We start from the raw sequence: 22,500 nt of genomic DNA, 5'->3' as shown, positions 1-22,500 counted from the left end.
CTCACATCTCTCAAGTAAGGATCGGTGTGGACACGATCTGGGGCGACTCGACACTTCCCTATGTCGTGGCACCGATGATGGCTGGACACAGACGGCATTTCTGGTACCGATCCGGCGGTCCTTCAGGGAGTCGGGCACCTGGAATACAGGGGTCGGATAATTCAGAGTGACAGCGACAGCGGGTAAAACAGTACTTACAGCATACTCTACTAGGTCCACACCTAGTCCCAACGGGGCTGTTCGTACGTCGCAGATGGCATTCGCTCGGTCACCGTCAGGTCGACCAACGTTCCACATAACGCTGCATTGAGGCTTAGCAGTCACGCGGGGGGTGTCAACCTGTCGGAAACAGTCACTAACATTATCATATCTCGTACCTCCTGTATCAACCATCACCTTCCAGGTCCCCTCTTCGACTGCAACACTCATAGTGCACGTCTCTAATCCCTGGGATCTGATGTCCAAGGGAGCCATCATCCTTCGGGTCGTCCACTGATCCTTACTGAGAACACACACGAGAATCAAACAAAATATCGCTAAGAAACATGGGGCCAATTGAGGGATAAGCTTCCCGAGCCTGTCATGTCCATAACCGACTATATCCACTAGCCTGGTTTGGACCAAAGAGGGCACTAGACCTTTCGCACACACCTCACATACCTCTGACGTCTGGGGAATCTCTGGCCGGTTCAATGAACGTGGTATCTTGCCATACCACAAGTACACGTCCGCCTTCGCTCCAGACTCGTTGGTATCCGTGGGTGCCTGCACACAAGGCCTCTCTTCTCGCTCAGGTACTTCTGCCATCGTAACCTCATGTTCCTTGTCGAGAGAAAAATCAGGAGACACTGCTAGAACGTTCTTAACCTGTAGGCGAGAGGACAAATTAAACATAGTATATTCCGGATCTGACTGTACCTGGATATTACCACTGCCTGTTACCTCAGACCTTGCTGTTCTGGCCGACTCGTCCACGACCTTGGGAAGATTGTTGCTCCAACCTGTCACCAAGTCGTTGGCTAGTACCACGTCAATCCCAGCCACAGGGAGGGTATCGACTACTGCCAACGCACAGGTGCCACTGAAGTAAGGCGAGTCGAGATGTACTGGCACTAAGGAGGCGATATACTGCGTCCTAGGAAACCCAACCAGGACAACCTGTTGTCTCCCGTCCACACTTACTCCCTCGGGTAACGAGCTCTTCACGATCAGGGACTGGGCTGCTCCACTATCTCTGAGCACTACTACAGATCTACCAGTATGATCACTCGTTACATACCCGCCTGAAGTGTGAGGGGAAAACAATCTGGGTTCTTCCTGCGTAGTCGTCGACTGGCTTCCTGCTGGTGGTGTAACACAGCTCATCATCATCACCTCCCTACGTGCGCCGCCACCTCTTCTGCCTCGGCACATAGCAGCAACATGCCCTTTCTGCCCACAAGTCCAGCACACCACATTCCTCCTCAGACTCCGGTGTTTAGGACTGTTAGGACTAGTCCTTCGAGGGCTACTTGGGGGCGTCTTCTTAGCGCTTTGTGGGACGGGTCTTTCCTCTTCGTCATGAGGTCTGTCGAACCGGCGTTGGTAATTCCTCGGGACGTACTTAGCAGACGGCCTATGAGTCAGGATGTATTCCTCAGCCATTGTGGCTGCTGCACTCAAGGTCTCTACCTGCTGTTCCTCTAAGTACGTCTTCAGGTCTCCAGACAAACAATCCTTGAAGTCCTCTAGCAGTATAAGCTGCTCGAGGTCTTCTTTGGTCTCCACCTTCCGAGAGGCACACCATTCCTGAAAAAGTCGCTCCTTGATTGTGGCGAATTCGGTGAAAGTGTGCTCTGAGGTCTTCTTCAGGTTCTTAAACTTCTGCCTGTACGCCTCCGGTACCAATTGGTACGCCATGAGCACCACTTTCTTCACCCTGTCGTAATCGCCGGAGTCGTCAAGGGATAACGTGGAGTAGGCGACTTGGGCCTTCCCAGTCAAGACTGACTGTATCATGATGGCCCAATTCTCCCTTGGCCACTCCAAAGAGGCAGCGACTTTCTCGAAGGCTGCGAAGAACTTCGAAACTTCTCTCTCGTTGAATTTGGGGACCATTTGGATGTTCCTTACCGGATCGAAACTGCTGGCTTCCGTCGTTGGCCTCCGACCACCGCCTAATCGTAATACTTCTAGTTCATGTTGTCTCTGTCTTTCTTTTTCTTCTCTTTCTCATTCTTCTCTCTCTCGTCTCTCTTCTCTTTCTCGTTCTTCTCTTTCTCGTTTCTCTTCTCTTTCACGTTCTTCTCTCTCTCTTTCTCGTTCTAATTCTAAACGCCTCATCGCCAATTCTTTATCTTTCATCTCCATTTCTTTATTTTTCATCTCCACTTCTTTATCTTTTAAATCTCGTTCTAATTCTAACTTCTTCCATTCAATCTCTCGATTAATTTCCAAGGCGCACATTTTGACAGTTAGCAAGCTTATATTCAGCTCACCTGCATCACTGTCAATGTCACTGCCTTTGTCTTCCTTTTCAGCGGAAGCGACTTCTTCATTTTCCTTAGTACCTAGTGCCTCACTTTCTTGCTTTTCTTCGGCCTTCAAATGCCGGTGAACCTTGGATAAGATCTCCACACGGGAATCACTGGCACGGATCTTTATCTCCAAGTAGGCATTAACTAGAACTAGTTCTGGTTTGCTCAGATACTTTAATCTGGCCAGACAGTCCTCTCTGTTCAGAAAAGCCTGAACATCGTCCAGATCATCGATGGTAGCTTTTTCTGCCATTGTCACAGATGGAATACTTAACTAGCACTTAACACACTGCTTACACGTTAACACTTCACGCACCGAGCCCTGTTCTACGCCAATATTGCACTTTATCGCACCTGGCGCCTCACTTGCCAATATTGCACGTAATTACTTCGGGCACCGCACTACCCAATATTGCACCGAATCACAGTGAACACTTCGCTCTGCAATATTGCACTGAATCACGACGAGCACCGCACTACACAATATTGCACTTAATCGCTTAATCACAGCGAGCACCGCACTGCACAATATCGCACTTAGTCACTCTTGAGCACCGCACAGGACGTATACCGTCACACACAGGGGGAATTATATACAGGGATTACACCACTTCACCACCCCTGTCAAACATACTTAACAAGGGGTCGGATCCCGCTGGGGATGCCAATTATGTTACGGCCCTCTCGGGACGCAATGGGGTTCTTACTCTGATGTTGTTAGAGTTATATCCGACCCCAAGCCAGTAGTGGCTTTCAAGGAATGAGATCCGTGACGCAATAAACTTAACAGGGGAAGGGAAAGAAGGTTAAGAACTTAAGACTATAATTTTCACCATCACCAAATAAATAATATATAAAATAGTGCACAGGGGGAGGGGTATTAACACTGTACAAGGGAATTGTCTTCGTACTGAAGAATCGCACAATCGTCTTCTCCTGAAGACTCTGGTTAAACTCTCTCGGTGCTGAGTCCTCGGTGCTTTCGTGGCCACACAACGAATCCTCTGAGAAGTTGAGCCTACCCTGGCCACAGGTCAGGGAGCTGACCCACAGATGGCGCGGTCGTCACTGCTCCGTGCTCGGACGCTGGATCCGGGTTCGTAACACCTCCCCACCAAAAAGAATTTGGTTTGGGTTTCTAGAAAGAGAATTACAAACCAAATTAGTACGGCGACACAACTCCAAATGGACTCACAATTACTGTAAACTGGCACGGCGAGGCTGTCTCGTCCACAGAACTGTACTAAGGAGAAACCCTGGCACAAAGGGAACTGGAAAATGGCAGGTGATGACCTGCCTGCCGTAATTTTCCACATCTCCACTGCGATGTCAAGCAGGGGCATCATCTCACATCTCTCAAGTAAGGATCGGTGTGGACACGATCTGGGGCGACTCGACACTTCCCTATGTCGTGGCACCGATGATGGCTGGACACAGACGGCATTTCTGGTACCGATCCGGCGGTCCTTCAGGGAGTCGGGCACCTGGAATACAGGGGTCGGATAATTCAGAGTGACAGCGACAGCGGGTAAAACAGTACTTACAGCATACTCTACTAGGTCCACACCTAGTCCCAACGGGGCTGTTCGTACGTCGCAGATGGCATTCGCTCGATCACCGTCAGGTCGACCAACGTTCCACATAACGCTGCATTGAGGCTTAGCAGTCACGCGGGGGGTGTCAACCTGTCGGAAACAGTCACTAACATTATCATATCTCGTACCTCCTGTATCAACCATCACCTTCCAGGTCCCCTCTTCGACTGCAACACTCATAGTGCACGTCTCTAATCCCTGGGATCTGATGTCCAAGGGAGCCATCATCCTTCGGGTCGTCCACTGATCCTTACTGAGAACACACACGAGAATCAAACAAAATATCGCTAAGAAACATGGGGCCAATTGAGGGATAAGCTTCCCGAGCCTGTCATGTCCATAACCGACTATATCCACTAGCCTGGTTTGGACCAAAGAGGGCACTAGACCTTTCGCACACACCTCACATACCTCTGACGTCTGGGGAATCTCTGGCCGGTTCAATGAACGTGGTATCTTGCCATACCGCAAGTACACGTCCGCCTTCGCTCCAGACTCGTTGGTATCCGTGGGTGCCTGCACACAAGGCCTCTCTTCTCGCTCAGGTACTTCTGCCATCGTAACCTCATGTTCCTTGTCGAGAGAAAAATCAGGAGACACTGCTAGAACGTTCTTAACCTGTAGGCGAGAGGACAAATTAAACATAGTATATTCCGGATCTGACTGTACCTGGATATTACCACTGCCTGTTACCTCAGACCTTGCTGTTCTGGCCGACTCGTCCACGACCTTGGGAAGATTGTTGCTCCAACCTGTCACCAAGTCGTTGGCTAGTACCACGTCAATCCCAGCCACAGGGAGGGTATCGACTACTGCCAACACACAGGTGCCACTGAAGTAAGGCGAGTCGAGATGTACTGGCACTAAGGAGGCGATATACTGCGTCCTAGGAAACCCAACCAGGACAACCTGTTGTCTCCCGTCCACACTTACTCCCTCGGGTAACGAGCTCTTCACGATCAGGGACTGGGCTGCTCCACTATCTCTGAGCACTACTACAGATCTACCAGTATGATCACTCGTTACATACCCGCCTGAAGTGTGAGGGGAAAACAATCTGGGTTCTTCCTGCGTAGTCGTCGTCTGGCTTCCTGCTGGTGGTGTAACACAGCTCATCATCATCACCTCCCTACGTGCGCCGCCACCTCTTCTGCCTCGGCACATAGCAGCTACATGCCCTTTCTGCCCACAAGTCCAGCACACCACATTCCTCCTCAGACTCCGGTGTTTAGGACTGTTAGGACTAGTCCTTCGAGGGCTACTTGGGGGCGTCTTCTTAGCGCTTTGTGGGACGGGTCTTTCCTCTTCGTCATGAGGTCTGTCGAACCGGCGTTGGTAATTCCTCGGGACGTACTTAGCAGACGGCCTATGAGTCAGGATGTATTCCTCAGCCATTGTGGCTGCTGCACTCAAGGTCTCTACCTGCTGTTCCTCTAAGTACGTCTTCAGGTCTCCAGACAAACAATCCTTGAAGTCCTCTAGCAGTATAAGCTGCTCGAGGTCTTCTTTGGTCTCCACCTTCCGAGAGGCACACCATTCCTGAAAAAGTCGCTCCTTGATTGTGGCGAATTCGGTGAAAGTGTGCTCTGAGGTCTTCTTCAGGTTCCTAAACTTCTGCCTGTACGCCTCCGGTACCAATTGGTACGCCATGAGCACCACTTTCTTCACCCTGTCGTAATCGCCGGAGTCGTCAAGGGATAACGTGGAGTAGGCGACTTGGGCCTTCCCAGTCAAGACTGACTGTATCATGATGGCCCAATTCTCCCTTGGCCACTCCAAAGAGGCAGCGACTTTCTCGAAGGCTGCGAAGAACTTCGAAACTTCTCTCTCGTTGAATTTGGGGACCATTTTGATGTTCCTTACCGGATCGAAACTGCTGGCTTCCGTCGTTGGCCTCCGACCACCGCCTAATCGTAATACTTCTAGTTCATGTTGTCTCTGTCTTTCTTTTTCTTCTCTTTCTCGTTCTTCTCTCTCTCGTCTCTCTTCTCTTTCTCGTTCTTCTCTTTCTCGTTTCTCTTCTCTTTCACGTTCTTCTCTCTCTCTTTCTCGTTCTAATTCTAAACGCCTCATCGCCAATTCTTTATCTTTCATCTCCATTTCTTTATTTTTCATCTCCACTTCTTTATCTTTTAAATCTCGTTCTAATTCTAACTTCTTCCATTCAATCTCTCGATTAATTTCCAAGGCGCGCATTTTGACAGTTAGCAAGCTTATATTCAGCTCACCTGCATCACTGTCAATGTCACTGCCTTTGTCTTCCTTTTCAGCGGAAGCAACTTCTTCATTTTCCTTAGTACCTAGTGCCTCACTTTCTTGCTTTTCTTCGGCCTTCAAATGCCGGTGAACCTTGGATAAGATCTCCACACGGGAATCACTCGCACGGATCTTTATCTCCAAGTAGGCATTAACTAGAACTAGTTCTGGTTTGCTCAGATACTTTAATCTGGCCAGACAGTCCTCTCTGTTCAGAAAAGCCTGAACATCGTCCAGATCATCGATGGTAGCTTTTTCTGCCATTGTCACAGATGGAATACTTAACTAGCACTTAACACACTGCTTACACGTTAACACTTCACGCACCGAGCACTGTTCTACGCCAATATTGCACTTTATCGCACCTGGCGCCTCACTTGCCAATATTGCACGTAATTACTTCGGGCACCGCACTACCCAATATTGCACCGAATCACAGTGAACACTTCGCTCTGCAATATTGCACTGAATCACGACGAGCACCGCACTACACAATATTGCACTTAATCGCTTAATCACAGCGAGCACCGCACTGCACAATATCGCACTTAGTCACTCTTGAGCACCGCACAGGACGTATACCGTCACACACAGGGGGAATTATATACAGGGATTACGCCACTTCACCACCCCTGTCAAACATACTTAACAAGGGGTCGGATCCCGCTGGGGATGCCAATTATGTTACGGCCCTCTCGGGACGCAACGGGGTTCTTACTCTGATGTTGTTAGAGTTATATCCGACCCCAAGCCAGTAGTGGCTTTCAAGGAATGAGATCCGTGACGCAATAAACTTAACAGGGGAAGGGAAAGAAGGTTAAGAACTTAAGACTATAATTTTCACCATCACCAAATAAATAATATATAAAATAGTGCACAGGGGGAGGGGTATTAACACTGTACAAGGGAATTGTCTTCGTACTGAAGAATCGCACAATCGTCTTCTCCTGAAGACTCTGGTTAAACTCTCTCGGTGCTGAGTCCTCGGTGCTTTCGTGGCCACACAACGAATCCTCTGAGAAGTTGAGCCTACCCTGGCCACAGGTCAGCCAAAACACAGGTCCACTGGGGGCACCGCCGTGGAGGCCGTCAACCACACGTCCAGCTGGTCTGCTGGCAGGTTCCGGATCAGCAAGGCTGGTCAGGCCACTCCACGAACGATATAAGGGGAACGCCCTAGACAGGAGCCTCGTGTGACACCAAAAATACCGATCATCGATGATCGGTATTTGTCCTCCTGTCCTCAATACCCCAGTGGATGATCGTCTCCAACAGTCGGTCCCGGGTAATCCTTCTACTGCCACTCCACTGGCAGGGTAACACACCACAGTGTTCTTCCGGGGGGACGACTTCACAACTGCTGCAGCAAAGTACAAGGTATGGAGACGGCTGCCTTGGGTAGACTGCCTCAACTTCCATCACAGCAGTCCCAGGTCGACTCTGTAAGCAGACACATCATCAATAACAGAGACACACTAAGGCACCTCACTTACAGGCTCAGACACAAACGCCCACCTATCCACTCCACGCTGGTGTCTGAGCACCACCTCACCAGAGGTCAGCAGCGGCTGTGTTGAGCGCTGAACCAGACTGGAAACTGGCCCTTGTGGCCAGTATTCGCCGTCCTCACCAGGTGTCGTCGTCCGTTTGGCGGGGGTTTCGGGAGCTGACCCACAGATGGCGCGGTCGTCACTGCTCCGTGCTCGGACGCTGGATCTGGGTTCGTAACATTCACACACCTCTTTGTCATTCTCTGTGTACCTGTCCTCGCCCACCCTAAGTTTCATCACCTGTTCCTTCACTGTTGTCTTCCTCCTGATGTGACTGTGTAGTAGCTTTGGTTCGGTCTTGGCTTTATTAGCTAAATCATTTTCATACCTTTTCTCAGCTGCTCTTCTCACACTAACATACTCGTTCCTGGTTCTCTGGTATCTCTCTCTACTTTCTGGTGTTCTGTTATTACGGAAGTTCCTCCATGCCCTTTTGTTCAGCTCCTTTGCTTTCATACATTCCCTTTTAAACCACGGATTCTTCCTTTGCTTCTCTGTTTTTTCCTGTTGGGCTGGGACAAACCTGCTTACAGCCTCCTGACATTTTTGGGTGACATAGTCCATCATGTCTTGTACCGACTTGGTTCCGAGTTCTGTGTCCCAATGTATATCCCATAGGAATTTATTCATCTCCTCATAGTTTCCCTTTCGGTACGCCAGCCCTTTGTTTCCCAGTTCTTTTTTGGGGGTGATAATTCCTAGCTCAACCAGGTACTCAAAGCTCAATACACTATGATCACTCATTCCCAAGGGGGCTTCCAACTTAACTTCCCTTATATCCGACTCATTTAGGGTAAATATCAGATCAAGCAAGGCTGGTTCATCCCCTATTCTCGTTCTTGTCGGTCCCTTGACGTGTTGACTTAGAAAGTTTCTTGTTGCCACATCCAGCAGCTTAGCTCTCCATATGTCTGGGCCTCCATGTGGGTCTCTGTTCCCCCAATCTATCTTCCCATGGTTGAAGTTTCCCATGATTAGAAGTCTGGATCCGTTCCTGCTAGCCACAGAAGCTGCTCTCTCTATTATATTGATGGTGGCCAAGTTGTTTCTATCATATTCCTGTCTGGGTCTTCTGTCATTCGATAGGGGGTTATATATGACTACTATTATAATTTTCTGTCCTCCAGTTGCTATGGTGCCTGAAATGTAGTCACTGAAACCTTCACAGTTCTGAATTACCATCTTTTTGAAACTCCAACCTTCTCTTAGTAGCAGAGCTACACCACCTCCTCCTCTCCCTTCTCTCTCTTTCCTCACTACATAGTAGCCCTGTGGAAACTGCGTTTGTTATGATTTTCGTTAACTTTGTTTCTGTGAGTGCTATTATGTCTGGGTTTTCTTCTAGTGCCCATTCTCCAAGTTCACTTGTTTTATTTGAAATCCCATCTATGTTAGTGTACATCGCCTTGAAGCTCACTTTCTTCTGTTCATTTTCATGCCCCTTTCTTGGCAAGCATTCTGCTGGTGTGGGAAGCTGTTCCGTGGTTAAGAGGTTCTGTGAGGTTGTTTGCAGGGTCTCAGAGGATTTTGGGGTGGGGGGTGGGGGTTTAAGGGAAGGGGGGACTGGTAGGGTGTGGGTTAAGGAGGTAAGAGGGACATGGAGGATACGGGGTGAGGGGGGAGGAGGGATAGGGAGGGTATGGGATGAAGGGGGAGGGGGGACAGGGGGAAAAAGGTGGGAGAGGGGACATGATGGGAATGGGGAAGGGGTGTCATTGTCAGAATGGGGTGGGGGGGGATGGCAGGTAGGGTGAGGGGAAGGGAGGGTTTCTATGCAGAGGGGGGTGGTGGTATTGCCCCCCCCCCCCTCTGGTGTTGCTGGTATGCTGGTTTTGGGTTCTCCTCTTGTCTCTGGGACTGTTGTGTTGAGGGCTGTGATTTCCTGGTTTGCTCCTCTCTCCCTGCGCTTCCTCCTTGCCTCTGCTGCCCAGGCTCTCTCCTCCTTCGTCCTGTCCCTCTGCAGGAATACTTTTTTGTCTCCCTCCATATGCTGCAGACGACTCTTCCTTTCGAGAATGTCCTCCTTCATGGTTTCGTTTGTAAACACCACCTTTACAAGTCGGTTTCTGTCCTTGTTGTACCAGCCCAACCTGAAAACCTTCTCAATGTTATGTACAGCCCCTTCCATCTGTAACCCCTTCAGTAGCCCATGTACTGCCTCTCTATCCTTGCCATTCCATTCTTGCCTGTTGGATCCTTCCTGTTCTTTGATGCCTACAACTACCACTGATCTTTTTCTCTCCAGCAGTTGAGTGGTGCACCTTGCTGCTTCCTGTGACGTAGCTGCTTGCATCGCTACCTCCCTCACTGTGTCCATTGCTTCTGAGCTCTTTTTCAGTCGTTCCGCAAATGTATCAGGTACAGAGGCATTTCCTTCCAATGTAACATTCCCACCTTCCCTTTAGATGATAATCTGATGCTCGGTCTCTTTATTTTTCTCTGTGAGAGATTTGATCTCCTCTCTTACTGATGCCAGCTCACTTTGCAGATTGTTAATTGTAATCCTCATTTCACTCATCTCCCTCCTGAATTCCTCCAGAACTTGGGTTAGCAATTCCTTTGTTTGATCTCCCTGGCTGCTTCCCGTGTCCCTGTTGCGGCCTCCTGCCATTTTGTCCCTTGTCAAGAGAGAGAGAGAGCAAGAGAGCAAGAGAGAGAGAGCAAAAGAGAGCAAGAGAGAGCGACCAAGAGAGAGCAAGAGAGAGCGACCAAGAGAGAGAGAGAACAAGAGAGAGAGAAGAGAGAGAGAGCAAGAGAGAGAGAGCAAAAGAGAGAGAGAGAGAGAGAGAGAGAGAGAGAGAGAGAGAGAGAGAGAGAGAGAGAGAGAGAGAGAGAGAGAGAGAGAGAGAGAGAGAGAGAGAGAGAGAGAGAGAGAGAGAGAGAGAGAGAGAGAGAGAGAGAGAGAGAGAGAGAGAGAGAGAGAGAGAGAGAGAGAGAGAGAGAGAGAGAGAGAGAGAGAGAGAGAGAGAGAGAGAGAGAGAGAGAGAGAGAGAGAGAGAGAGAGAGAGAGAGAGAGAGAGAGAACGTGTGTGCGCTTGGGATGGGGTTACTAGGAGGTGAGGTGTTCAGCTTACAGCAGGTAAGAGAGGGGGGTGGATTATGAGAGGTTTCATCTCCTTTCCACGAAAGGTGTTAATCCCTTCTAGCCTGTGTGCGTGTGTGTGCGTGCATACGTACGTGGGCTTGAGTGCATGCGTGCGTGTGCGTGCGTGCGTGTGCGTGCGTGCGTGCGCATGCGTGTGTCACTAGTTCCCGGAAGCGGTAACTTCTACCCAGAATGAGCCACACCGAGATTTTAAATATATATACTATCCTGAACAAGAATTTGATAATATTTTACCTCACACTGTACACCTGATTACTTGTCCAGAGAGGGGGTTACATACCAGTATGATTCCCGCTCACACAACTAGATGAGTAATGATGATGTATGGTTGATGATGGTGCTCCGTCGTCGCCTTTCCACTTGGTGTTTCTCTAAGTGCTAGTAGATTGACGATGTTGATTCTTTTCTACACAAATCTCTGGAGTCACAGTCACCACCCAACAAACACAGTCAGCAGTTCCACGGCGGGCCGTCCTACCTGGCCGTCAGGTCAGGTCAGGTCAGGTCACTACTCGGTCCTCCACACTGTATGCACCGGTGATTCCACTAGCTACACTTTGGTTTTTTCGCACTATTGCTAGCGATATGACTATGCTATGTAGCACCCTGCTAGCTACACACTGCGAGAGGCCAAATACTATGATCTAGCCTCAATAATCCTTCAATGTCCCGAGAAATTGACGAATTTCCACGGACCTCGCTAATCGCGTGTCTCTCCTACCGTCGCTGGCCTACTACGTGTGTGTGTGTGTGTGTGTGTGTGTGTGGTTGTTGTTACTGTGTGTGTGGTTGTTGGTACTGTGTGTGTGGCTGTTGTTACTGTGTGTGTGGTTGTTGGTACTGTGTGAGTGGTTGTTGGTACTGTGTGTGTGTGTGGTTGTTGGCACTATGTGTGTGTGTGTGTGTGGTTGTTGGTACTCTGTGTGTGTGTGGGTGGTTGTTTGCACTGTATGTGTGTGTGTAGTGTTTGGTACTGTGTGTGTGGTTGTTGGCAATGTGTGTGTGTGTGTGTGGTTGTTGGCACTGTGTGTGTGTGTGTGGTTGTTGGCACTGTATGTGTGTGTGTAGTGTTTGGTACTGTGTGTGTGGTTGTTGGCAATGTGTGTGTGTGTGTGTGTGGTTGTTGGTAGTGTGTGTGTGTGTGTGTGTGTGTGTGTATGTGTGTGTGTGTATGTGTGTGTGTGTGTGTGTGTGTGTGTGTGTGTGTGTGTGTGTGTGTGTGTGTGTGTGTGTGTGTGTGTGTGTGTCTCTGTGTGTGTCTGTGTGTGTGTCTGTGTGTGTGTGTGTGTGTGTGTGTGTGTGTGTGTGTGTGTGTGTGTGTGTGTGTGTGTGTGTGTGTGTGTGTGTGTGTGTGTGTGTTTGTGTGTGTGTGTGTGTGTGTGTGTGTGTGTGTGTGTGTGTGTGTGTGTGTGTGTGTGGTGTTTGGTACTGTGTTTATGTGTGGTTGTTGGTACTGTGTGTACTCACCTAGTTGTACTCACCTAGTTGTGATTGCGGGGGTTGAGCTCTGGCTCTTTGGTCCCGCTTCTCAACCGTCAATCAACTGGTGTACAGGTTCCTGAGCCTATTGGGCTCTATCATATCTACACTTGAAACTGTGTTTGGAGTCAGCCTCCACCACTTCACTTCCTAATGCATTCCATTTGTCAACTACTCTGACACTAAAAAAGTTCTTTCTAATATCTCTGTGACTCATTTGGGCACTCAGTTTCCACTTGTTTCCCCAGTGCGTGTGCCCCTTTTGTTAAATAGCCTTTTTTATCTACCTTATCAATTCCCTTCAGAATCTTGAATGTGGTGATCATGTCCCCCCTAACTCTTCTGTCTTCCAGCGATGTGAGGTTTAATTCCTGTAGTCTCTCCTCGTAGCTCATACCTCTCAGCTCGGGTACTAGTCTGGTGGCAAACCTTTGAACCTTTTCTAGTTTAGTCTTATCCTTGACTAGATATGGACTCCATGCTGGGGCTGCATACTCTAGGATTGGCTTGACATATGTGGTATACAAAGTTATGAATGATTCTTTACACAAGTTTCTGAATGCCGTTCGTATGTTGGCCAGCCTGGCATATGCCACTGATGTTATCCTCTTGATATATGCTGCAGGAGACAGGTCTGGCATGATATCAACCCCCAAGTCTTTTTCTTTCTCTGACTCCTGAAGAATTTCCTCTTCCAGATGATTCCTTGTATCTGGCCTCCTGCTCCCTACACCTATCTTCATTACATTACATTTGGTTGGGTTAAACTCTAACAACTATTTGTTCGACCATTCCTTCAGCTTGTCTAGGTCTTCTTGAAGCCTCAAACAGTCCTCTTCTCTTTTAATCCTTTTCATAATTTTGGCATCGTCCGCAAACATTGAGAGAAATGAATCGATACCCTCCGGGAGATCATTTACATATATCAGAAACAAGATAGGACCGAGTACAGAGCCCTGTGGGACTCCACTGGTGACTTCACGCCAATCGGAGGTCTCACCCCTCACCGTAACTCTCTGCTTCCTATTGCTTAGGTACTCCCTTATCCACTGGAGCACCTTACCAGCTACACCTGCCTGTCTCTCCAGCTTATGTACCAGCCTCTTATGCGGTACTATGTCAAAGGCTTTCCGACAATCCAAGAAAATGCAGTCCGCCCAGCCCTCTCTTTCTTGCTTAATCTTTGTCACCTGGTCGTAGAATTCTATTAAGCCAGTCAGGCAAGATTTACCCTCCCTGAACCCATATTGGCGATTTGTCACGAAGTCCCTTCTCTCCAGATGTGTTACCAGGTTTTTTCTCACGATCTTCTCCGTCATCTTGCATGGTATACAAGTCAAGGACACTGGCCTGTAGTTCAGTGCCTGTCGCCCTCTTTGTATATTGGGACCACATTCGCCGTCTTCCATATTTCTGGCAGGTCTCCCGTCTCCAGTGACCTACTATACATTATGGAGAGTGGCAAGCAAACTGCCTCTGCACACTCTTTCAGTACCCATGGTGAGATCCCGTCTGGACCAACAGCCTTTCTAACATCCAGATCCAGCAGGTGTCTCTTGACCTCCTCTCTCGTAATTTCGAACTCTTCCAAGGCCGCCTAGTTTACCTCCCTTTCACCTAGCACAGTGACCTCATCTTGTTTTATTGTGAAAACCTCCTGGAACCTCTGGTTGAGTTCTTCAAACATCTCTTTGTCATTCTCTGTATACCTGTCCTCGCCTGTTCTAAGTTTCAATACCTGTTCTTTCGCTGTTGTTTTCCTTCTGATGTGACTTTGGAGTAGCTTTGGTTCGGTCTTGGCTTTGTTTGCTATATCATTTTCAAAAATTTTCTCTGCTTCTCTTCTCACCCTGACGTACTCATTCCTGGTTCTCTGGTATCTCTCTCTGCTTTCTAGTGTTCTGTTATTCCGGAAGTTCTCCCACGCTCTTTTGTTCAATTTCTTCGCTTCCATACATGCCCTATTATACCATGGATTCTTCTGTTGCTTCTCGGATTTTTCCCTTTTGGCCAGGATGAACCTGTTTACTGCCTTCTGACACTTTTGGGTAACATAGTCCATCATATTCTGTACAAACTTATCTCTGAGGTCTGTGTCCCAAGGTATTTCCCTTAAGAAACTTCTCATCTGTTCATAATTCCCCTTTCGGTATGCCAGCCTTTTGATTCCTAGTTCTTTTTTGGGGAAGATCATTCCTAGCTCTACCAGGTACTCAAAGTTCAATACACTGTGGTCACTCATTCCCAAGGGCGCTTCCATCTTAACTTCCCTTATATCCCATTCATTTAGGGTAAATATCAAATCAGGCATTGCTGGTTCATCTTCTCCTCTCATTCTTGTTGGTTCCTTGATGTGCTGGCTTAGAAAGTTTCTTGTTGCCACGTCCAGCAGTTTAGGTTTCCATGTTTCTGGTCCTCCATGCGGGTCTCTGTTCTCCCAATCTATCTTCCCATGGTTGAAGTCTCTCATAATTAGTAGTCCAGATCCATTCCTGCTAGCAACAGAAGCTGCTCTTTCGATTATGTTAATGGTGGCCATGTTGTTTCTATCATATTCCTGTCTGGGTCTTTTTTCATCTGGTGGTGGATTATATATGACTATGACAATAATTGTTTTCCCTCCATTTGTTATGGTACCTGCTATGTAGTCACTGAAACCTTCACAGCCCTGAATAACCATCTCCTGAAAATCCCAGCCTTTTCTTACCAGCAGAGCTACACCACCACCACCTCTTCCTTCCCTCTCTTTCCTCATAACATAATAGTCCTGTGGGAACAATGCGTTTGTTATCGTTTTCGTTAGCTTGTTTCTGTGAGGGCTATTATGTATGGGTTTTCCTCGAGTACCCGTTCTCCAAGCTCATTTGCTTCATTTGTAATTCCATCTGTGTTAGTGTACATTGCTTTGAGGCTCACTTTCTTCTGTCCCTTCTCAAATCGCCTCTTTGGTGAGTGTTCTGCTGGTGGGGGAGGCTGTTCCATGGGTGTGAGGACCTGTGAGGTGGATAACAGGGTCTCAGAGGATACTGGGATGAGGGGCGGGGGATCCAGTGAAGAAGGGGGGACAGGGAGGGTATGGGGTGAAAGGGGAGGGAGGACAGGAATGAAAGGGGTGGGGGGGAGGGAGGACTCGGCGGGAGGAGGGGAGGGATAGAAGGGTGGGGATTGGGTGTGGGGGAAGGGAGATTTGGCTGACAATTTGAGTGGGGGCAGGGAGGGTTTGGAGTAGGGGGGTTTTCTATGCAGAGGAGGGTGGTGGTGTGGTGTTGTTACTGTGTATGTGTGTGTGTGTGGTTGTTGGTACTGTGTGTGTGTGTGTGTGTGGTTGTTGGCACTGTGTGTGTGTGTGGTTGTTAGTACCATGTGTGTGTGTGTGTGTGTGGTTGTTGGTACTGTGTGTGTGTGTGTGGTTGTTGGCACTGTGTGTGTGTGTGGTTGTTGGTACTGTGTGTGTGTATGGTTGTTGGTACTGTGTGTGTGGTTGTTGGTACTGTGTGTGTGTGTGGTTGTTGGTACTGTGTGTGTGGTTGCTGGTACTGTGTGTGTGTGTGTGGTTGTTGGCACTGTGTGTGTGTGTGTGGTTGTTAGTACTGTGTGTGTGTGTGGTTGTTGGTACTGTGTGTGTGTGGTTGTGGGCACTGTGTGTGTGTGTGTGTGGTTGTTAGTACTGTGTGTGTGTGTGTGGTTGTTGGCACTGTGTGGTTGTAGGTACTGTGTGTGTGTGTGTGTGGTTGTTGGTACTGTGCGTGTGTGTGTGTGGTTGTTGGTACTGTGTGTGTGTGGTTGTTGGCACTGTGTGTGTGTGTGTGGTTGTTGGTAATGTGTGTGTGTGGTTGTTGGTACTGTGTGAGTGTATGTGTGTGTGTGTGTGTGTGTGTGTGTGTGTGTGTGTGTGTGTGTGTGTGTGTGTGTGTGTGTGTGTGTGTGTGTGTGTGTGTGTGTGTGTGTGTGTGTGTGTGGTTGATGGCACTGTGTGTGTGTGTGTGTGTGTGTGTGTGTGTGTGTGTGTGTGTGTGTGTGTGTGTGTGTGTGTGTGTGTGTGTGTGTGTGTGTGTGTGTGTGTGTGTGTGTGGGTGTGTGTGTGTGTGTGTGGTTGTTGGCACTGTGTGTGTGTGTGTTTGTTGATACTGTGTGTGTGTGGTTGTTGACACTGTGTGTGTGTGTGGTTGTTGGTACTGTGTGTGTGTGGTTGTTGGTACTGTGTGTGTGTGGTTGTTGACACTGTGTGTGTGTGTGGTTGTTGGTACTGTGTGTGTGGTTGTTGACACTGTGTGTGTGTGTGTGTGTGTGTGTGTGTGTGTGTGTGTGTGTGTGTGTGTGTGTGTGTGTGTGTGTGTGTGTGTGTGTGTGTGTGTGTGTGTGTTGTTGTTGGTATTGTGTGTGTGTGTGTGTGGTTGTTGGTATTGTGTGTGTGTGTTGTTGTTGGTACTGTGCGTGTGTGTGTGTGGTTGTTGGTACTGTGTGTGTGTGGTTGTTGGTACTGTGTGTGTGTGTGGTTGTTGGTACTGTGTGTGTGTGGTTGTTGGTACTGTGTGTGTGTGGTTGTTGACACTGTGTGTGTGTGTGATTGTTGGTACTGTGTGTGTGTGATTGTTGACACTGTGTGTGTGTGTGGTTGTTGGTACTGTGTGTGTGTGTGGTTGTTGACACTGTGTGTGTGTGTGATTGTTGGTACTGTGTGTGTGGTTGTTGGTACTGTGTGTGTGATTGTTGACACTGTGTGTGTGTGGTTGTTGGTACTGTGTGTGTGTGGTTGTTGACACTGTGTGTGTGTGATTGTTGGTACTGTGTGTGTGGTTGTTGGTACTGTGTGTGTGTGTGGTTGTTGGTACTGTGTGTGTGGTTGTTGACACTGTGTGTGTGTGTGGTTGTTGGTACTGTGTGTGTGGTTGTTGGTACTGTGTGTGTGATTGTTGGTACTGTGTGTGTGTGTGTGGTTGTTGGTACTGTGTGTGTGTGGTTGTTGGTACTGTGTGTGTGTGTGTGGTTGTTGGTACTGTGTGTGTGGTTGTTGGTACTGTGTGTGTGTGGTTGTTGGTACTGTGTGTGTGTGGTTGTTGGTACTGTGTGTGTGTGTGTGGTTGTTGGTACTGTGTGTGTGGTTGTTGGTACTGTGTGTGTGGTTGTTGGTACTGTGTGTGTGTGTGGTTGTTGGTACTGTGTGTGTGTGTGGTTGTTGGTACTGTGTGTGTGTGTGGTTGTTGGTACTGTGTGTGTGGTTGTTGGTACAGTGTGTGTGTGGTTGTTGGTACTGTGTGTGTGGTTGTTGGTACTGTGTGTGTGTGGTTGTTGACACTGTGTGTGTGTGTGGTTGTTGGTACTGTGTGTGTGTGGTTGTTGGTACTGTGTGTGTGTGGTTGTTGACAGTGTGTGTGTGTGTGGTTGTTGGTACTGTGTGTGTGTGGTTGTTGGTACTGTGTGTGTGGTTGTTGGTACTGTGTGTGTGTGGTTGTTGGTACTGTGTGTGTGTGGTTGTTGGTACTGTGTGTGTGTGGTTGTTGACACTGTGTGTGTGTGTGGTTGTTGGTACTGTGTGTGTGTGGTTGTTGGTACTGTGTGTGTGGTTGTTGGTACTGTGTGTGTGGTTGTTGGTACTGTGTGTGTGTGGTTGTTGGTACTGTGTGTGTGGTTGTTGGTACTGTGTGTGTGGTTGTTGGTACTGTGTTGTGTGTGGTTGTTGGTACTGTGTGTGTGGTTGTTGGTACTGTGTGTGTGTGGTTGTTGACACTGTGTGTGTGTGTGGTTGTTGGTACTGTGTGTGTGTGGTTGTTGGTACTGTGTGTGTGTGGTTGTTGACACTGTGTGTGTGTGTGGTTGTTGGTACTGTGTGTGTGTGGTTGTTGGTACTGTGTGTGTGGTTGTTGGTACTGTGTGTGTGTGGTTGTTGGTACTGTGTGTGTGTGGTTGTTGGTACTGTGTGTGTGTGGTTGTTGACACTGTGTGTGTGTGTGGTTGTTGGTACTGTGTGTGTGTGGTTGTTGGTACTGTGTGTGTGTGGTTGTTGGTACTGTGTGTGTGTGGTTGTTGACACTGTGTGTGTGTGTGGTTGTTGGTACTGTGTGTGTGTGGTTGTTGGTACTGTGTGTGTGGTTGTTGGTACTGTGTGTGTGGTTGTTGGTACTGTGTGTGTGTGGTTGTTGGTACTGTATGTGTGGTTGTTGGTACTGTGTGTGTGGTTGTTGGTACTGTGTGTGTGTGGTTGTTGGTACTGTGTGTGTGGTTGTTGGTACTGTGTGTATGTGGTTGTTGACACTGTGTGTGTGTGTGGTTGTTGGTACTGTGTGTGTGTGGTTGTTGGTACTGTGTGTGTGTGGTTGTTGACACTGTGTGTGTGTGTGGTTGTTGGTACTGTGTGTGTGTGGTTGTTGGTACTGTGTGTGTGTGGTTGTTGGTACTGTGTGTGTGTGGTTGTTGGTACTGTGTGTGTGTGGTTGTTGACACTGTGTGTGTGTGTGGTTGTTGGTACTGTGTGTGTGTGGTTGTTGGTACTGTGTGTGTGGTTGTTGGTACTGTCTGTGTGTGGTTGTTGACACTGTGTGTGTGTGTGATTGTTGGTACTGTGTGTGTGATTGTTGGTACTGTGTGTGTGATTGTTGGTACTGTGTGTGTGTGTGATTGTTGGTACTGTGTGTGTGTGTGTGTGTGTGTGTGTGTGTGGTTGTTGGTACTGTGTGTGTGTGTGTGTATATGTGTGTGTGTACTCACCTAGTTGTACTCACCTAGTTGTGTCTGCAGGATCGAGCATTGACTCTTGGATCCCGCCCTTCGAGCATCGGTTGTTTACAGCAATGACTCCTGTCCCATTTCACTATCATATCTGGTTTTAAAATTATGAATAGTATTTGCTTCCGCAACCTGTTCCTGAAGTGCATTCCATTTTCCCACTACTCTCACGCTAAAAGAAAACTTCCTAACATCTCTGTGACTCATCTGAGTTTCAAGCTTCCATCCATGTCCCCTCGTTCTGTTACTATTCCGTGTGAACATTTCGTCTATGTCCACTCTGTCAATCCCTCTGAGTATTTTATACGTTCCTATCATGTCCCCCCTCTCCCTTCTTCTTTCTAGTGTCGTAAGGCACAGTTCCCTCAGGCGCTCCTCATACCCCATCCCTCGTAGCTCTGGGAAGAGTCTCGTTGCAAACCTCTGAACCTTTTCCAGTTTCATTATATGCTTCTTCAGATGGGGACTCCATGATGAGGCGGCATACTCTAAGACTGACCTCACATTGGCAGTGTAAAGCGCCCTAAATGCCTCCTTACTTAGGTTTCTGAATGATGTTCTAACTTTTGCCAGTGTAGAGTACGCTGCTGTCGTTATCCTATTTATATGTGCCTCAGGAGATAGATTAGGCGTTACGTCCACACCCAGGTGTCTTTCGCGCGTCGTCACAGGTAGGCTGTTCCCCTTCATTGTGTACTGTCCCTTTGGTCTCCTATCTCCTAGTCCCATTTCCATAACTTTACATTTGCTCGTGTTGAATTCCAGTAGCCATTTCTCTGACCATCTCTGCAACCTGTTCAGGTTCTCGTGGAGGATCCTGCAATCCTTATCTGTCACAACTCTTCTCATCAACTTTGCGTCATCCGCAAACATCGACATGTAGGACTCTACGCCTGTAAACATGTCGTTAACATATACAAGAAATTGAATTGGTCCCAGCACCGATCCTTGTGGTACTCCACTTGTTACTGTTCGCCAGTCCGACTTCTCGCCCCTTACCGTAACTCTTTGGCTCCTTCCTGTTAGGTAGTTCCTTATCCATGCTAGGACCTTTCCCCCCACCCCCGCCTGCCTCTCGAGCTTGAACAGCAGTCTCATGTGCGGTACTGTATCAAAGGCTTTTTGGCAGTCCAGAAATATGCAGTCTGCCCAACCATCTCTGTCCTGTCTTATCCTCGTTATTTTATCATAGAATTCCAGAAGGTTTGTTAGGCACGATTTCCCTGTCCAGAACCCATGTTGATGTTTGTTCACAAAGCTAATGTTCTCCAGGTGTGCAACCAGTCATAGCCTAATTATTCTTTCCAGTATTTTACAGGGGATGCTTGTCAGTGATACAGGTCTATAGTTAAGTGCCTTCCTCCCTATGTGTGTGTGTGTGTGTGTGTGTGTGTGTGTGTGTGTGTGTGTGTGTGTGTGTGTGTGTGTGTGTGTGTGTACTCACCTAATTGTGCTTGCGGGGGTTGAGCTCTGGCTCTTTGGTCCCGCCTCTCAACCGTCAATCAACTGGTGTACAGATTCCTGAGCCTATTGGGCTCTATCATATCTACATTTGAAACTGTGTATGGAGTCAGCCTCCACCACATCACTTCCTAATGCATTCCATTTACTAACTACTCTGACACTGAAAAAGTTCTTTCTAACGTCTCTGTGGCTCATTTGGGTACTCAGCTTCCACCTGTGTCCCCTTGTTCGCGTCCCACCAGTGTTGAATAGTTCATCCTTGTTTACCCGGTCGATTCCCCTGAGGATTTTGTAGGTTGTGATCATGTCCCCCCTTACTCTTCTGTCTTCCAGTGTCGTAAGGTGCATTTCCCGCAGCCTTTCCTCATAACTCATGCCTCTTAGTTCTGGGACTAGTCTAGTAGCATACCTTTGGACTTTTTCCAGCTTCGTCTTGTACTTGACAAGGTACGGGCTCCATGCTGGGGCCGCATACTCCAGGATTGGTCTTACATATGTGGTGTACAAGATTCTGAATGATTCCTTACACAGGTTCCTGAACGCCGTTCTGATGTTAGCCAGCCTCGCATATGCCGCAGACGTTATTCTCTTTATGTGGGCTTCAGGAGACAGGTTTGGTGTGATATCAACTCCTAGATCTTTCTCTCTGTCTGTTTCATTAAGTACTTCATCTCCTATTCTGTATCCTGTGCCTGGCCTCCTGTTTCCACTGCCTAGTTTCATTACTTTGCATTTACTCGGGTTGAACTTCAACAGCCATTTGTTGGACCATTCACTCAGTCTATCCAAGTCATCTTGTAGCCTCCTACTATCATCCTCTGTTTCAATCCTCCTCATAATTTTTGCATCGTCGGCAAACATTGAGAGGAACGAATCTATACCCTCTGGGAGATCATTTACATATACCAGAAACAGTATAGGTCCAAGGACTGACCCCTGCGGGACTCCACTTGTGACGTCTCGCCAATCTGAGACCTCACCCCTCACACAGACTCGTTGTCTCCTGTTGCTTAGGTACTCCTCTATCCACCGGAGTACCTTCCCTCTCACTCCAGCCTGCATCTCCAACTTTCGCACTAGCCTCTTGTGTGGCACTGTATCAAAGGCTTTCTGACAATCCAAAAATATGCAGTCTGCCCACCCTTCTCTTTCTTGCCTTATTTTTGTTGCCTGGTCGTAGAATTCAAGTAACCCTGTGAGGCAGGACCTGCCATCCCTGAACCCATGTTGATGCTGTGTTACAAAGTTCCTTCGCTCCAGATGCTCCACTAGTTTTTTTCGCACAATCTTCTCCATCAGCTTGCATGGTATGCAGGTTAGGGACACTGGCCTGTAGTTCAGTGCCTCCTGTCTATCCCCTTTCTTGTATATCGGGACTACGTTAGCTGCTTTCCAAATATCTGGCAGTTCCCCTGTTGCCAGTGATTTGTTATACACTATGGAGAGTGGTAGGCTCAGTTCTCTTGCTCCTTCCTTTAGAACCCAAGGGGAGATTCCATGTGGGCCTATAGCCTTCGTCACGTCCAACTCTAGTAAACACTTCCTTACTTCCCCACTGGTAATCTCAAACTCTTCCAGTGGTTCCTGGTTAGCTATTCCCTCACTTACCTCTGGAATTTCTCCTTGCTCTAAGGTGAAGACCTCCTGGAATTTCTTATTCAATTCCTCACACACTTCTTTGTCATTTGTAGTGAATCCTTCCGCCCCTATCCTTAATCTCATAACCTGTTCCTTTACTGTTGTTTTTCTCCTAATGTGGCTATGCAACAATTTAGGCTGAGTCTTTGCCTTGCTTGCGATGTCATTTTCGT

The 22,500-nt window shown here is 48.2% G+C and overlaps 1 protein-coding gene across 1 annotated transcript in view; it reads left to right on the top strand.

Annotated features, from left to right (window-relative positions):
- LOC123759722 (alpha-1,6-mannosyl-glycoprotein 2-beta-N-acetylglucosaminyltransferase) overlaps window positions 1-22,500 on the top strand; it is a 318,171-nt gene that overhangs the window by 137,629 nt on the left and 158,042 nt on the right. The gene's annotated exons all lie outside the window — the stretch shown is intronic.

This window comes from Procambarus clarkii, chromosome 8 (assembly GCF_040958095.1).
Source record: "Procambarus clarkii isolate CNS0578487 chromosome 8, FALCON_Pclarkii_2.0, whole genome shotgun sequence".
NCBI lineage: Eukaryota > Metazoa > Arthropoda > Malacostraca > Decapoda > Cambaridae > Procambarus > Procambarus clarkii.
This window is presented reverse-complemented; position numbering and strand designations above follow the sequence as displayed.